At 39.0% G+C, this 15,680-nt stretch overlaps 1 protein-coding gene and 1 pseudogene across 4 annotated transcripts in view; both read right to left on the reverse strand.

The window, feature by feature from the left end:
* The window catches only part of CDK19 (cyclin dependent kinase 19), a 217,407-nt gene that overhangs the window by 117,037 nt on the left and 84,690 nt on the right, over positions 1 to 15,680 (reverse strand). The gene's annotated exons all lie outside the window — the stretch shown is intronic.
* On the reverse strand, positions 2,889 to 2,986 carry LOC112623894 (annotated as a pseudogene).

The following is a 15,680-nucleotide window of genomic DNA, read 5'->3' on the forward strand; positions in this document are numbered from 1 at the left end:
TTAAAAACAGCCAGGCATGCTGGCTAATTTTTTAATTTTTTGTAGAGACAGGGTCCCACTGTGCCTATGCCTGCAGTCCCAGCTATGTGGGAAGCTGAGGTGAGGGTAGCACTTTAGCATAGGAGATGGAAGCTGCAGTAAGCCAGGATCTTACCACTGCACTCCAGCCTGGGTGACATGGTGAGACTCCAACTCAAAAAATAAATAAATAAATCTAACCATATGATTAAATACATTCATGTAAACAGATTAAACTCTCCCAATGTAAAAAAGATGCTTAAACTAAAAAAGACAATAAAGTTAAAGGAAAATAAAAACAGATTCCACAAAATCCTATTTCAATTAGAAAGCTGCTACTGTTTCTCTTAAAGAGCTGCAGTAGTAAGCAGTATGGTTTTCTTGTTTTGTTTTGTTTTGTTTTGAGACAGAGTCTCACTCTGTCGCATAGGCTGGGGTGCAGTGGCGCAATCTCGGCTCACTGCAACCTCTGCCTCCCAGATTCAAGCGATTCTCCTGCCTCAGCCTCCTGAGTAGCTGGGATTACAGGCACGCACCACTACGCCCGGCTAATTTTTGTATTTTTAGTAGAGATGGGGTTTCACCATGTTGGTCAGGCTGGCCTTGAACTCCTGACCTTGTGATCCACCCCACTCGGCCTCCCAAAATGCTGGGATTACAGGCATGAGCCACTGTGCCCTGCCATGGCAGTAGGTTTAACAATCCAATTGATTGCCCCAAGTGTTCTGAAAACCCTGATTCATGAAGTTATGTTGCAGCAAAGAGAACCAGAATTCCCAATGCTTTGAGACTTGTTCTTTACAGAATCAATGAACTTCTCTGCAATAGAAAATAACCTCATAATCCTCTCCTATTTCTCAAGAGAAGCTCTTGACAAGGCAGTGATTCAAAGCCCTGACTAGGTTAAAGTGGGACTTTAGAGACCTTAGACAAGACTTCTTTCATGATCTTTGGCAGAGTCTTTGATGCCAATGTACAAGCAATGATTCATAGCGGCTCATGGAGCTTCTTCCTTCACTAAAGCAGCAAAACCAGATGTGCTGCCAGGTACTCAATCAGTTTTGCTGGCAAGCCACTCTTCACTGTTTTATGTCTCAATGGTCTTTCCAGTTTCCAAAATGTGTTCACGAAACAATAATTCTTTGATGGCATCAGCATGCTCTCAAATGACAAAAAAAGAGAAGCTAGCTTCACTAAGATACATCAGAATTACATTTGGGCCAGGCAAGGGTGGCTCATGCCTGTAATCCCAACACTTTGGGATGCCAAGGCAGGCAGATTACCTGTGGGCAGGAGTTCGAGACCAGTCTGGCCAACATGGTGAAATCCCATCTCTACTAAAAATACAAAACTTAGCAGTGTGTGGTGGTACGCACCTGTAGTCCCAGCTACTCGGGAGGCTAAGACAGGAGAATCGCTTGAACTCTGGAAGCGGAGGCTGTAGTGAGCTGAGATCATACCACTGCACTCCAGCCTGAACAACAGAGCAAGACTCAAAAAAAAAAAAAAAAAAAAATTCATTTGGTTACATGCTATACACGTCAAATGGCACAGTTGCCAATTCCTTTAAAACCTTGATTTGGGGCCAGGGGTGGTGGCCCAGCCACCTGTAATCCCAGCACTTTGGGAGGCCAAGGTGGGCGGATCACCTGAGGTCAGCAGCTCAAGACCATCCTGACCAACATGGTGAAACCCCGTATCTACTAAAAATACAAAAAAATTAGTCGGGTGTGGTAACAGGCGCCTGTAATCCCAGCTACTCAGGAGGCTGAGGCAGGAGAATCGCTTGAACCTGGGAGGCGGAGGTTGCAGTGAGCCAAGATTGCACCACTGCACTCCAGCCTGAGGGACAGAGTGAGACTGTCTCAAAAAAATAAAAATAGAAATAAATAAATTAATAAAACCTTGATTTGAGAGACTGCAAGGAAAAAAAAGTCAATTCTAGGGGAGTAATACCATATGTTAGAGGCCTTCATTGTTCCCCTGCACCCAACCACAAACCATCCAGAGTTTAGAGGACTTCACCAAGGCCTCTCCAATCATATCATTTCTTTTGCTTGCAAGATTTTCTAAGATAAGGCTTTTGTGGGGGCGCAAATTCAAGTTGAGGTAAGGTCCCCAGCCTTTTCAAATTAAGCCACCTCCTTATCAGATAAAAGGATTCCCAACACCCAATATTTTCTGGCTAGGCACATATAAGGGTTTTCTTCAGCTCTGTTGACCTCTTGCTTCCATTAATAAGACCCTTCCAGATAAGAAAAACATGACTTGTATTTCCTTGCACATTCATTCTTAAGAGTAAGATCAGGCCGGGCGTGGCAGCTCACATCTGTAATCCCAGCACTTTTGGAGGCCAAGGCGGGGGATCACAAGTCAAGGGTTTGAGATCAGCCTGACCAACATGGTGAAACCTCGTCTCTATAAAAACTGCAAAAATTAGCCAGGCGTGGTGGTGCACACCTGTAATCCCAGCAACTCGGGAGGCCGAGGCAGGAGAATCATTTGAACCTGGGAGGTGGAGGTTGCAGTGAGCTGAGATCACGCCACTGCACTCCAGCCTGGGCAATAGAGTGAGACTCCACCTCAAAAAAAAAAAAAAAAAGAGTAAGATCAAAGGGCACTTATCCTACTTTTTCTTTTCTTCTTATAATTTCTCTTATCTGTGTATGTGTAGGATTTTTTTAGATTTAAACTAGAACCTGAATAAATACATCTGACATGGTAAATTTTAAATGATTCTTCTCAATGGGAAACTGTTTTATACAGTCTTCACATATAGCAATAATTAAAACTGCACATAATCTAAATGGATATGCTAGCAATCCACAATACCCTATACTTGTGGGGTTTTTAAAATTTTATTTTATTTTTAAAATATGGAACTCTTCACAAATTTGCATGTCATCTTTGCACAGGGGCCATGCTAATCTCTGTATAGTTCCAATTTTAGTGCTGCCAAAGTGAGCACCCTATACTTATTTAAAGTAAGAGATAGGAAACAAATTCCTAAGCAATTTTGACTTAAAAAAAAATGTTTTAGTCGGGTACAGGGCTCATGCCTGTAATCCTAGCACTTTGGGAGGTCAAGGCAGGAGGATCACTTGAACACAGGAGTTTGAGACTAGCCTAGGCAATATAGTGAGATCTCATCTTTGTTTAAAAAAAAAAAAAGTTTTAAATATTTAATTTTCAAATTAATAGGAAAATACATTTTAAAAATACTTTCTAAAAAAATATTGTCAACTTTCAGTTTACAGACCCCTCCTCAAAGTCCTAGAGTAAGATAAAGAATTCCTAGCCTAGGCAACATGAGGAGACCCAGTCCCTACAAAAATTAGCCAGGCATGGTGGCACGTGCCTAAAGTCCCAGCTAGTCAGGAGGGTGAGGTAGGAGGATCACCTGAGTCTGGGGAGGTTGCAGTGGCAGTGAGCCATGATCATGCCAATGCCCTATAGCCTGGGTAACAGAGTGAGATCCTATCTCAAAAAAAAAAGGATTCCTGATCTTCTATCTCTAATGTTATTATAAAATACACATTCAAAACAAACAACAGTGGCAACTATTAGACTTAACTATTGTGACAGAATGTCTTTTCTAAAGATGGTCAGAACAGTATCTCTGTACCACATGCTCTTCCAAAACCTTGTCAACTCCCTCAGCAAAAGATGAAGTCTAATTCCCCTCTTCTGTCTGAGTGTACACTTGTAACCAATAGAATGTTGTGGAAATGACAATGCTCAGCTTTCAAGGCTTTGTCAAAAAAAAAAAAAAAAAGATTTGTCATTCTTCACTTTAACACTTGAGGCCGCCAGGTTACACACAAGCAAGGCCACATGAAGGCAGTCTAGTCAACAGTCCTAGTCTAGGTACCAGACACATTTTGGTCCCCAAGAGTCAAGTGTGTCCATCTCAACTTTCCAGTCTTCCCAACTGAGATCCCAGGCACCACGGGGCTGAGAAAAACCTCTCCCCACTGTGCCCTTTCAGAGGGCACAACTTGCAGAATCGATGTGCATAATAAAGAGTGTTTCATGCCACTAAGTTTTGGAATGAGTGTCAAGCAGCAGTATTAACAATAATAAATATATTAGGGGAAGAAAATTAACCCTGTCTCTAAAATTGGATATTTTTTAGTCTAAACAATGCTAGGCTCCTGACCTACAAAACACCAACAAAGTTAAATGCAATAAAATTACATACGGATTTTCTCTTGTGTCCACCACCAAAAGTTCTAAATAAAACAAACTTACACTAATTACTCCTGATTTTCACAAATGACAATTAAAGGCCTTTTTATACTTCAGCTCTTAAATAAGTCTCACAGAAACTGTGTGAACAAAGCCATGCCCACAGGCTCAAATGCTAGCTAGCTAAATTGTTAATATAAATTGTGATGTTTCTTCCCTTGCTATTATTCTCTTTCCGTTATCTAGAAAAAAATCATTAACAAAATCCAATAACACTGAATATGTCTTTTATATGTTGTTTACAATTGATAGTAATCATTTACTGCACAAGCTAAGACTGGAAGACATACCAACATCCATTAAAAAAAAAAAGTTTAAAAGAAAGTAATTTTAAAAACTAGCCATTATACATGCAACGAAGTACATAAAATTTTATTAAATTGCAATCCCTGACTCAAGGCAATAGAAACTAGATCCAAAATAACCTCTCTAGCTTTACTATTCAGAAAGATCCCTTCTATCTCTTCAACATCTGGAAAGGAAAACAGAGAAAGAAAAAATACAAGGCCAGACGTGGTGGCTCACGCCTTTAATCCCAGCACTTTGGGAGGATGAAGTGGGTGGATCACCTGAGGTCAGGAGTTCGAGACCAGTCTGATCAACACAGAGAAACCCCGTCTCTACTAAAAATATAAAAATTAGCCAGGTGTGGTGGCGCATGCCTGTAATCCCAGCTACTTGGGAAGGCTGAGGCAGGAGAATCGCTTGAACCCGGGAGGTAGAGGTTGCAATGAGCTGAGGTCGCACCATTGCACTACAGTCTGGACAACAAGAGTGAAACTCCGTCTTAAAAAAAAAAAAAATATCAACCAAACAACTACATAATGTGGTAAAAGAGTATGACTGACCACAATGCCCTGCTCATCCTTGGGGACATCAAAGTGAGCTGTCCAATCTTCCTCCCCAAATTTTACTGTCTAGTCCTGGGTCTACGTGGAAAGGTTCTGGAGCAGAAGAGTGACACAACTGTATCGAAAATTTGAGATCAGTCCAGTGGCTTTGTTTAGGATAGGCTGGCAGAGAGGCAAGGAGAACAGAACACTAAAGCTTAGGCACAACAAGATAATAAAGGCGCACTAAAAGTAAAAATGAAAAAGCTAAAGTTGAAAAGCTTTTTGAAAGAAAAAACATAGAAGACTTGGCAATCAAGTAGGGTGAATCTTCAACTATTACACAAAAGATCTCTTCTAAATTTATTAGATAGCTAGATCTTTTGTTTTATTGTTTCTGTGCTGGAATTAAGTATGTCTAAAACTACAGTGCAATATTAGAAGTATTAATATATCAACACCTAGGTGGAAAATGAAATATACAAAATTACTCAGAATTTTCAATTATACAGATACAGGAAGGGTACCAGCTATTGGAGTCTTTCAAAATGGCACTGTGAATACAGAAATGAATACAGCCAAGTGAGCAAAATCAAAGTGTCTCCAACTGATACATACTATGTGAGTTCCAATAGCACAGAAGTATTATTGTATGCATTTTTTACTATTGTATCTCCAGCATCTGGAACTTGTTGAATGAGCAAATAATTGAAGTATACTAAATCTAACCTCCATAAAATATAATTTATGTTAGTTTCAAAGGATATCTTATGGCTCTGTAGCTTTCAAAAACCACAGCAACAAAGGATAGAGAACGGTAGCCAAACTAGAATATGGAATAAATCATGCTTTTGGATGTTAAAAAATCTCAAAAGACTGAGGAAATAGAAATTAAATTTAGCGAGACAGAACTAAGAGGAGGAAAACATGGGATTAATAATTTTAATTATAAATATAATATCTTCCCTAAACCCTCTCAGAAAAATAATAACTCAAATGTTGAGATGAAACTGAATATTACTAAACACATAGTAAGAAACAGCATAAAATGGGTAACATAATTTATACAATTTAAATACAAAAAGATTTAAAATATCTTAGCATTGATTTTACAAAATCAGTAGACAGAGAGAGAGAGAGAAAGAAACAGATCCTGAACAAAATCCACCATCCCTCATGCAGCCTAATTGGCTGAGAAATCATCACAAGGGTAATATGGGCATTGCACTAACAGTCTCAGAAGCAGCCAATCAGCTTCTGGGTACAGATAATAAGCACCTTTAAATAGAACCTAGAAATTATTTCACTAAAATTTAGCAGTACTTAAGTTTTTTATTTAAATTGTTCAAGTCTAATTATGAGAGGGGAAATGTTGACTTAATACAAATTCAAAGATAAACTTTTACATAAGCAAGATAGGAAGCGTACTTTATTTACATCAAAGTGTAAAATCCTGTGTTACATCCTGCTTAACAATGCTTCCAAAAGAAATAAACAGCTATGTTCTATTGGCTTGAGTTTATAAATAAACTCTTCCAGAAAGCATTTCTTTTTTTTTCAATCCAACTTGTAAAACATGCCATGTTTTCCATAAGAAACTAGTAGGGTGTTGCTATGGGAACAACATTTTAATACCATTTTTAAAACACCAGTAGCTTCAAAGAATAATGAAGTAAAGAAAAATGAAGGGAAACTACTCTTATCTGATTGGGAAAAAAGATAATCCTAGTATTTCACGATGCAACTGTTATAATCATGTTATAATCAGGCAGCAACTAAGCATTTCACATACTTTTTCTGTACTTGGGAAGGAGAGTATTAGGGAATACTTTAGGAGATAATTAGCAAAGGTAAATGAATGCAAGCATTTTGAGTAAGAATAAACAGATGTTACCAGGTCCTTGTTCCAAGAAAGGAGAAAGGAAAGGACTCTGGTGTGTTGAAATTCTGAAACACTATCTCTAGTCATAGTCCTAGAAAACCCTCTGAATCAAATATAAGTGTTCTTTCAACTCGAGCATAAAGAAAATGGGAGAATTATTAAGTAATAATTGATACATAAGTAATGCCTGAAAATGTTCCATTTAGAAAATGTCCCCAGTTATAGATACCTAAGTGAATGGGGTGGGAGGGATCTTAAATCTTAATTGGGTAATTTAGAAAAATATTTTGAACTAGTGGTTTACACTTATTTCATCTGTTAATAAAAAACTATATTTTTGTTAATAGCAAACAAAACCACAATTGAGTGGGAAAGAAAGATCACTACACACTTCCAAAATTGAACCTGGCCTACAGAGAGCTGCGCTTTTTAGACTCCAGACTTAGACAAAGGTGCTGGAAAAAAGTCCACTGATTGCAGTCATTTTGCTACAGAGCAAAAAATATTTACTTCTAAGTTCTGAAGAGTAACATGGAATATATGGGAGGATTAATAACAATACTTTGCATTTTCATAATCCCATAAAGTCTACAAGGTACTCTCGTATAAATTAAATCACATGTCATTTTTCCCCTAAGATAATCAAGCTGGAAAGAACAACTATTATTCAGTGGCACATCTTCATAACATTCTGTCAGAGAATAATATTTATAGTTCTATTATAGGTCAACAACAGAATACTGGATTTCCATAATATGAACTTTTCAATAAGTAGGAAAGACAGAGACATAAGACAGAATTAGGTTATATAAGACCATTTCTCATGAGATATATGAAAACACATTATAAAAGTCAAATTATTACATACAAAAGATTCTTGGTTAAGCTGTGATGAATACTAAATTGCTCTATAACTAGGAACTAACAACCCAGACCCTCGCCACACCCCTTTCACTACCTACCTATTTTTTCCATTTACTGTTAGAATGCTTTTCCCTCCCTCCTACACTACTTATCCTTTAAAGCCCATCTTAACTATTTCCTTATCTTTGAAACTCTGAGATCACCATGTCCGAAGTGGCCTCACTCCACTTACTGTACCTACTCTTTCAGAATGCCTTCAATCACAGTCTTGTAGTATTAATTATATTCAAAAATGTGTTTTATCTTCTGGACCAGCATATAAGGTTCATGATGGAAAGAACCATGTCATATATTGCTCTTGTATAATCCTCTTCATGATTGAGATCATAATCATCTCTTCCTCCTCTTAAATGTTTCAATGGAATCTCAAACTCAAGATGTCTTTTTTAAAAGAAAATCTCTGTCTGCCCTCTCCATCTTAGTTCTCTTCTAGAATTCCTCTCTCAAGAAGAGCGACTGGGTGAGGTGCAGGAGCTCACACTTGTAATCCCAGCACTTTGGAAGGCTGAGGCGGGCAGACCACTTGAGCCCAGAAGTTTGAGACCAGCCTGGACAACATACTGAGACCTCATCTCTACTAAAAAACAGAAAAAAAAAAAAAAAAAAGAAGAAGAAGAAGAAAGAAAGAAAATTAGCCAGGCATAGTGGCAAATCCCTATTGTCCCAGCTACTCAGGGAAGTGAAGAGGATCACTGGAGGCCAGAAAATCGAGGCTGCAGTGAGCTATTATCCTGCCACTGAACTGCAGTCTGGGCAACTAAGTATGACCCTGTCTCAAAAAAAAAAAAAAGAGAAAGGCCAGGCACGGTGGCTCACAACTGTAATCCCAGCACTTTGGGAGGCCAAGGGGGGGGGGATCACAAGGTCAGGAGTTCAAGACCAGCCTGAGCAACGTGGTGAAACCGTGTCTCTACTAAAAATACAAAAATTAGCCGGGCACAGTGGCGTGCACCTGTAATCCTAGCTACTCAGGAGGCTAAGGCAGCAGAATTGCTTGAACCTGGGAAGCGGAGGTTGCAGTGAGCTGAGATTGTGCCACTGCACTCCAGCCTGGGTGATAGAGCGAGACTCCATCTCAAAAGAGAGAAAGAGAGAGAGAGAGAGAGAGAGAGAGAGAGAGAGAGAGAGAGGAGAACCCACAAGCTATCTATTAGCAGTCAAATTAGTTGCCAAAGCCGGAAAAAATGGAAATCTTTGCCACCTCTCTCCCTTGCTGCCCATATCCAATTCATCAGTTTCTATCCATCTGCCCTCAGGAAAAATCTCTAAGTTTTTTTCCACTTCTGTCTATCTTCCCTAGCCTGATTGCAGGAATGGTTTTCTAATTACTCTCCCTACATATTCTCCTCCATCTTTACTCTCATCTATTGATACCACAGCCAGAGTGGTTAAAAAAAAAAAAAAAAAAACTAATTTGACTGTGTCATTTCCCTGCTAAAACCCAAGATCATTAACACAGCCCACACAGCTGCATGTGACCTGGCCCTGTTAGGGGGTCTTCCTCTCTCAGGTCACTTTCATCCTCACTCATCACTCCAGGTACACCAGCATCTCCTACACTCTCAAATGTGGCATGCTGCTTCATGCTTATACACAATGTTCCCTCTACTCTGACTAATTAGCTCCCACTCATCCTTCAAATCTCTGCACAAATGTTACTTTCTTGGGAAAATCCTCCTTGATGCCCTAAAGTTAGATAATCTTTCTCCTGTTATCCTTCCATGATACTATGCTTTTCCTTAGCTCTTATCATCCTGTGTAAATATTCGTGTGAATATTTGCTCATTAACAATCTCTTCTGAAAGACTTACAGTGCCTAGCACATAGAATAGGCAATGTATACCTACTGAATGATTAATAATAATAGAATCTAATATTTAATGAACCCTATATGCCAGGCACTATGTTAAGTGCTTTCCACAGATAAGTAAGTAGTATTCTCCCTAGTTTTACAGGTGCAAAGAGATTAGTAATTTATACAAGATCACAGACCTTGTAAGTAAAAGAGCTAGGACAGGAACCTAAATCTGTCAGGCACAAAACCCATGCTTTTTACCCTTAATTGAATTTGCTCCCTCAAACCACTGCTTGTAGAACTAAATAAATATGTATTGATTACTTGTCTACCTTCTATTGGAAAGAGGTTACTGAAAAAACTGTGTACTCATACTATGATAAATATTAAGACACTTTTACACTAAGATAAAGAACATGGAAAAATTTAACCAGAGTTTATTTTATGTTATTTTGTTGTTTATTTATTTATTTTTGAGACAGAGTATCGCTCTGCCACCCAGGCTGAAGTGCAGTGGCACAATCTCAGCTCACTGCAACCTCTGCCTCCCGGGTTCAAATGAGTCTCATGCCTCAGCCTCCCAAGTAGCTGGGACTACAGGCACATGCCACCAGGTCCAGCTAATTTTTGTATTTTTTTTTTTCAGTAGAGATGGGGTTTCACTATGCTGGCCAGACTGGCTCAAACGCCTGACCTCAAGTGATCCACCTTACTCCTAAACTGTTGGGATTACTGGCATGAGCCACGACACCCAGACTTTATTTTTATTTTTTGAGACTAGGTCTTGCTATGTTGCCCAGACTGGAGTGCAGAGTCTATTCACAAGCACAAATGTAGCACACTGCAGCCTCAAACTCCTGGGCTCAAGCAAACCTACTGCCTTAGCCTCCCAAGTAGCCAGGACTATGGGAGCACAATACTGTACCCAATTCAGTTTTATTTAATTTGGAAATATTAATCCATTGAGTTATACAACTGGGTCTCAGACTGAGAGCAATAGATGGCCCAAGACTAAATAGCTTCATACCTCCACTGTTAGAAGCAAGGCTCTTTACTTGTATAAAATAAGCCTTGCTGTAGTTAATATGTCCCCATTTCTGCCTTCACTGGAGTACTAACAGCCAAATCCAGAGCCTATCTTGATTGGATTTATTATACTCTAATTGGAGAGTAGGGAGGAATTTTAATGAAATCTCACAAAGTTTTTCTACATTAAGCTTAACTTGAATGACTTGAAAAAGGAAGCAGCTATAGTGGCTATTTTACTTCCTGGCAATCCTAATCAACCCAAAGACAACGCAAGGAAGCCACGCGGAATTGGATGGTTAGAGAACTCATTTGAGACTACCAGTAATCTACTAACACAAAATCTGTAGAAAAGTTTCTTTCAAAAAGGAATTAGAGCTGAATATCAGAAGATGTTTAAACAACAAAGTTATACTTGTGGAATAAGTTCTAACTCAGCTTTCTTTACTATTTGATTTCACTAACCTAATTATGGATACAAATAAGCCCATAAACTGTCCCATAACATGTAGATAATTATGATGTAGGGTAGAAGTAATCCCTTTGAAAGGCAATTAACAAAGAAACACTATTAAACAAACTCAATAGATTGTAATAATTTCCTCTAGATTAGTACCAGCTGCTACTCAAAAATTCATTTATGTTTACAATTAAATTTCTTCTGCTTCTGAGGCATCTTTGAACCTCAGTAGTCAAAATGTCACTTTTGGACCAGCAGCATCAGCATTATGTAAGAGCTTATTAGAAATATCGGCTGGGCACAGTGGCTCACGCCTGTAATCCCAGCACTTTGGGAGGCCGAGGCAGGCCTATCACCTGAGGTCACAAGTTCGAGGCCAGCCTGGCCAACATGGTGCTACCCCATCTCTACTAAAAATACAAAAATTAGCCAGGCGTGGTGGCGCATGCCTGTAATCCCAGCTACTTGGGAGGCTGAAGCAGGAGAATCATCTGAACCTGGGAGGCAGAGGTTGCAGTGAGCTGAGATAGCACTATTGCACTCCAGCTTGGATGACAAGAGCGAAACTCTGTCTCAACCAACAAAAAAAAAAACAAATGGAAGAAATTTAGAATATCAGGCTCTTCCCCAGGCCTAATGAATGAGAATCTGCATTTTAGCATTTTAACAAGATCCCCAGGTGATACATAGGGCCATAAAATCTGAAAATCACTGGATTACAGAATGACTCAAGGAGAAACAATCTTCACAACCTTCAGTGTGGGATCACTGGCTGTGATGATGCTGGAGACAGGCTAACTGCAAAAGAATACCGGATAAGCAAATCCACAGAGGCAGAAAGCAGATTTAGATTAGTGGTTGCCAAGGGCTGAGTTGGGGAGGGGAAGGGGTAATGGGAAATGACTACTACTGGGTACAGAGTTTCTTTGTGGGATGATGAAAATGTTCTGGAATGAGACAGTGGTGATAGTTGCACAATGTGTGAAAACACTAAAAACCAATGGATTATATACCTTAAAAGGACTGATTTTATGGTATGTGAATTGTATCTCAATTTTTAGAAAAGAAAAATATAGTAGCACTGGGTCTTTTCCAGTCTCTCTCATGAAAGAGTCTAACTGGCTATTTCAATACTATATGACTGGCCATTAAAATTAAATATGGAGACACATACTGACAGTCATTCTCTTGAATAAAACCATTCAACTATTTTTCTATCCTATTTGCGTAGACTATCCAATGTTCAATAGTTGTATTTTGTATAGACTATGAATGGCAAATCGTGTATCTCTTCATAAAGACAAATGAGAAGGGATAATGAATGGCTGGAACAGAAGGGGACACATAATAATTTACACAATAATAATGCCTTGAAAGGTGATAGTATTATTATATTTCTAGTTGTAGTATTACTATTATATAATCTTCTATATCCTTCCCAAAACTAAGCAATCAGATCTGTGAAATTCAGGTCACCATCTTTACCCAACCCTCCCCATCTCACCCACCTTGGCTCTTTTGCTCAGTAAACTGCACCATCTAGCTAACAGAGAAATCATCACTAAAAGTTTTGTTTACTAAATCTCTCTTAAATCTCAAATACTTCTCTCCAATTCCTCTGTTTTTACAAAGTCATTCAAGGTAGGGCCGGGCATGGTAGCTCATGCCTGTAATCCCAGCGCTTTTGGAGACTGAGGCAGGTGGATTACTTGTCAGGAATTTGAGACCAGCCTGGCCATCATGGCGAAACCCCGTCTCTACTAAAAATATCAAAAAAAATTTTAGCTGGGTATGGTGGTGCATGCCTGAAATCCCAGCTACTTAGGAAGCTACGGCACAAGAAGCACAAGAATCGCTTGAACCTGGGAGGCATGAGAAACGCTTGAATCTGGGAGGCGGAGGTTGCAGTAGCAGAGATTGTACCACCACACTCCAGCGTGGGCAACAAAGCAAGAAAATAAGTCATTCAAGATGGCCCCAGCCTAACATTTTAACCTTTCTACCCTCAACTCTTCCTTGCAACCGTATTAGACTTCTTCCATTCCTTTAAAGAACCAACCTCTCTAGTCTTTATCTTGTAATAGACTTTTTTTAATTACTAGTATTTTATTGTGGCATAATTTACATACAGTAAATTATGTACAAGTCTTAAGTGACCAGCTTGAATTTTGACAAATATAAACACCTGTGTGACCACCAACCAAGATACACAACATTTTGGCCAGGCAGGGTGGCTCACACCTATAATCCCAGCACTTTGTGGGGGGCTGAGGTGGGCAGATCACTTGAAGTCAGGAGTGTGAGACCAGCATGGCCAACATGGTGAAACCCCATCTCTATGAAAAACACAAAAATTATCCAGGCATGGTGGTGCACACCTGTAATCCCAGCTACTTGGGAGGCTGAGGCAGGAGAATCGCTTGAACCCAGGAAGGTAGAGGTTGCAGTGGGCTAAGATGGCGCCACTGCACTCCAGCCTGGGCGACAGAAGACATACAACATTTACATTACCCCGTAAAATTTCTGTGAACTCCTTTCCACTCAATCCTCCTCCCTACCCAAGGCAACCACTATCTGATTTCTATCACAATAGGTATTTCTGTCTGCTCTTAAATTTCATATAAATAAAACCACACCCATATGTGTTATTTTGTGTCTGGCTTCTTTTATTTAAATTAATGTTTCTGAGATTCGTCCAAGTTATTAAGTACATCGATTTTCTTTTTTAGAGTTTAATAGTAATCTATGGATACACCATAAATTATCTACTCTCCTATGGCTGAACATTTGGATTTTCCCTTGTTTGGGGCTATTATGAATAAAGCTGCTATGAACATCCTTGTACAAGTTTTTTGTAGTCATGTGCATTAATTTCTCTTGGATACAAATTACTTAAAAATGGAATTGCTGGATCATGCAATACGTGTAGGTATAAATTCATCAGAAACTGCAAACTTTCTGCTCAAGTGGCTATACCATTTCATGCTTCCATCAGTACCAGTTACTCCATAATCTTATTAACAATGGTGTTATCAGTATTCTTCATTTTAGCCATTCTGGTGCAGGTAAAGTATTTTTAAAATCTAGTTCAGTTAATTTTTATTAAATTATTTTAATATATATTACATATGTCGCTAAAATACAAAAAACGTAGCAGAGATTATAATCAAATAAATAATCCTCTGATCCATACTTCACCTTTCCCATATGCAACTATTTTTTAACTTTTTCTAGTTTTTGTTTGAGTAGTTTCTATCTTCAAGTGTTTGTACCACTATTCTTGACTTACCAACTTTAAACATTATTGATTTTCTGACATAATAGATGACACTGTAGCTCATTTACCTCCCATCTCCATCATTCCTCTCCTTTTGATCATTTTTAGTTCATCTACTGTTTACTTCAAAAATTATTATTCATATAAGTTTTTGTTTCATCAACTTTGGTGGGTTTTTTCTGTTGTTGTTTTTTTGGGTTTTTTTTTGAGACAGAGTCTCCCTCTGTCACCCAGGCTGGAGGACAGTGGTGCAATCTTGGCTTACTGCAACCTCCGCCTCCCGGGTTCAAGCAATCCTCGTGCCTCAGCCTCCCAAGTAGCTGGGCTTACAGGCACCCGCCCGCTACCACTTCAGGCTAATTTTTGTATTTTTAGTAGAGATGGGGTTTCGCCATGTTGCCCAGGCTGGTCTCCAACTCGTGAGCTCAAGTGATCTGCCCACCTCAGCCTCCCAAAGTGCTGGGATTACAGGCGTGAGCCACCACACCCAGCCGTTTCATCAACTTTTAACAGTACCTCTATTCTCCATACATTAGTGAGGGTAACCCTAGATGCAGCAGTAAGTAAGCCCCAAAATTTTACTTGCGGAACACAATAAAAATTTACACATTGCTGTTTTAATAACTACAATTTGGTAGGCTTGAAAATTAAAGCAGTCAACTCCTCAAATACTATTCATAAAACTAAGAGGGTGAGCACTGCTCTCTCTCTCTCTCATGTCTGGGCTTTCCTCCATGCTGTTTCAGACCAAAAGTCCTTCTACATTCTCCCTTCTCCTCCACCTGGCTAGCTCCTATTAGGCTTTCAAATTTATGCTACCACAAAATCCCCAAAGAGTCTTCCCAGACTGCCAAGTATGAGCTGGGTGCTCCTCCAGCACACTGTGCTTAACTTTGTCACAGTATTGATAACACAGTGTTGAAAATGGTTTCCTTGTCTGTCTCCTCCAAAACTATAAACTTCTTGAGGGAAAGGGAAAAACTGTATTCACTACTATATCCTCAGCATTTAGCACAATGCCTAGATTATAACAGATACTCAAATATTAAATGAAAAATTACTTGAATAGTGATTTGTACAACAGTAAATATTATTCAAATAATTTCTTGAATAGTAATGGTCTCAAATTCCTACTCAAGTAATTTATATTCAAATGATTATTTTCCACCCCTTATTCATTAAATCATACATGGTTATGGAAAGGAAAATCAGAATGGATC

This window comes from Theropithecus gelada, chromosome 4 (assembly GCF_003255815.1).
Source record: "Theropithecus gelada isolate Dixy chromosome 4, Tgel_1.0, whole genome shotgun sequence".
NCBI classification, from domain to species: Eukaryota; Metazoa; Chordata; class Mammalia; order Primates; family Cercopithecidae; genus Theropithecus; species Theropithecus gelada.